This window comes from Phytophthora infestans, genomic scaffold, assembly GCF_000142945.1.
Source record: "Phytophthora infestans T30-4 supercont1.11 genomic scaffold, whole genome shotgun sequence".
Taxonomy (NCBI): domain Eukaryota; phylum Oomycota; class Peronosporomycetes; order Peronosporales; family Peronosporaceae; genus Phytophthora; species Phytophthora infestans.
The window spans coordinates 1,352,759-1,355,470 of NW_003303748.1; positions in this window are offsets into that span (position 1 = coordinate 1,352,759).

A 2,712-nucleotide genomic window follows, 5' to 3' on the forward strand; every position below is an offset into this window, starting at 1 on the left:
CAGCCCACAACTTAGCGTGCCTGGAGGCTAGCAGCCTCATCCCCCTTTCGCCCTCGATAGCATACCTAGACCCTCGTAGAGCTGTTAGCCCGGCACCGTTGCATCCTCTAACGATCAGCTTTCCCTCCCGACTCTTCCCTCTGCGTGGAGCGAAGCATACTATTTTCGTCTCTCCGACGCCTGGGGTCCCTCTGGACCGCGTCGTAGTTCCGTCGACTTTCCCCTTCGACAAAGTACAGCGTTCCGTTGCTTCCACACTGCCGATTAGCGTCACAGAGGAGCGTTCCGTTGCTCCATCCGTGCTCTAGCTCACTTGTTCCTGCTCGTCCCTCGAGCTACCCACGTTTTCCTGTTCACTTCCAACTGTCACACTCGCAATGAGAACGCTCCGAGCGCGTTCACTAGTCTCCTTGCTACTCCCGAGAGCCCTCTTAGGTTCCACCGCAATCTTCACTTCCTGTGAACCTTCAGCCCTCTGTGTGTCGCCAACTAGACAAGAGGAAGAAGCGACACTTCCTTTCCCTCCCTCTTGCCCCCTTCATTGCTGGGACGTTCCGGTGGGAGTGGCTGCTCTCGTCGAGCTGGCGTTTCTCGCCAGACTACGAAGTTGTGCCAGTTCTGGGCAATTCGACATCGAGTGTCCCTTTTGCATGCAGAAGAAGCACTCTAGTCCACGACGCCCTCCATTCCGATTATTGCTAGCTGGCTTGGGCCAGTTACACTCCATCGAATAATGTCCGTCTCGCTGGCAGCGATTGCAGCGTCCTTTGCCTCGCGGACAGCTCTCCCTACTACAACCCTTTCGCTCGCAACGACCGCATACGATCTCGCCTTCAGTCATTCGCGTGTCCGGTCCCTGTCGGACATTCAGCGGTCCAAGACTAGCGTTCCCGTTTGAAGCTGGGGCGCTGGAAGCCTGTGGCGCTTGAGGGACACTCGGAGCCACGACGTTAATGTGTCCAAGCTGCGTTCCAGAGCCCGGTTGGTTGTTCAACATGATCTGGTTCATCAATTGCAGTTGCTGAAGCACTTGCGACTGAGTAGACGCCTGAGCGTTGGCACTCGTTGACTCCGTTCCCTCTCCGGCGAACTCGTCCTCTTCTTCGACAGGCAAGTGCTGATTCTTGTACAGCAGTAACGCACACGCTTCCGGAATGGACGCTACCATACTACCATTCAGGACTGCTCTCATCTGCTTGTTGCGCAACCCGTCCATGAAGAACTCGAATTGCATGCGGGGCTCGGGGTAGTTTACAGCTTCGCACATCGTCGAAATTCGGTCGCCCCATTCTTCGGCCGACTCGCCGCGGTTTCTCTTAGCGGCCTTGAGTCGCTTCCAGAGTTGCGTCGGAGTCTGACAGATAAAGCGGTTGTGAAAACGCACCCTTAACGTCTCAAAGCCATCGATCCTCGAGTTGTACCACCATATACACTGGCCCACTTTGCCTTTCAGGCATTGCTCGAAGGGCGGTAAATTCTCATCTGGTCGTCCATGCTGTAGGTGCACTTCTTGAAGGAACGCCAAAAAAGCGGCGGGCTCTCTCGCTTGTGGCCGTGTCAGAGTAAAAAGGAACGATGACCTTTTACGGGCGTTCCTCAAACTCGGTGGGGAATCGCAATGTTAGAGGCGTTCCGATACGAAACGGTCTCCGATCGCTGCCGTTCCATATCGGCCATCCTAGCCACCGATAGAGTAGGCCATCGGCTCGTAAGGCAGTCCTGAGCTCGTCGGGTTCCTCCCACTCTGTCTGTCGTCGTAGCTCGGTACTCTAGTACCAGCGTGCCCGCGAAACTCCCCGCCAGAGGTGGCATGTCGCCCACCCACCTCCCAGGTAGCAGACGTTGGAGCCTCCGAGGCTACCGGTGCCGAGGTCCAGGCGGGTCGCGTCCCATGGGCGCTCCATCCAGACGTAGGCGTCACAGGAGGTTGAAAAGGAGAGTAGAACGCCCCGGGCAGAGGCGATCCTGCCCCTCGACTGCTCCAGCCAGGCTGAGGCGTTTGGATTGAAACGCCACCATACGAAGGGATCGCCGCCATCGGCATCCCTGTCGGAGTCGCAGCTACCGTTCCCGGAGTCATCCTTGGGTTCGCGGCCTCTAGGCTCCGGCGCTCTTCCATTGACGAGGGCGGAGCTCGTGTTTGGCGCAACCCTCCCGACGCATCGTTCAGCGAGAGGCCACGGAGCGCTTGTTGGAAGGAGTCGATTAAGAGCGCTTGGAAGGTCGAGTCTGTGTCTCGCGTTCCACTTCCAACAGTCGATGTCACGGTGGACCGAGTAGGGCCCATCCTCGCTCCTCCAGTCGAGACGTTAGCTGGGGCCGCGGTCCTTGCGTCCCTGGAGCGTTCCTCCTCGTTCCTTCCCAATCCTGGTCCTTGCGGACCAGCGGCAGCCGTCACTTTCCTCCCTTCTCCTTCAACAGGTCCCAAGGAAGGGCGGGCTGGGTCAAATGTGAACGCCACGCCCCGTCGACTTCCTGGAGCAGTAGCCGTAGGTTCTGCTCGCGGGTGTGACGCTGCGCCGGTCAGTTCACTAGGAGCAGGTTGGCTGGCGAGCTGCAGCAAGAGGTCTTGAAACTGAGCCCGACCTCTGGGGGTCTCAAGCAGAGAGGTAATCCTCCCTCTCGTTCGGGGAGATGCGAGAGCCCCGTCGAACAGATTGTCATCGTCACTTTGAGCCGCCTGTGCCTCGTAGCCTCAGCCGCTTGTTGGTC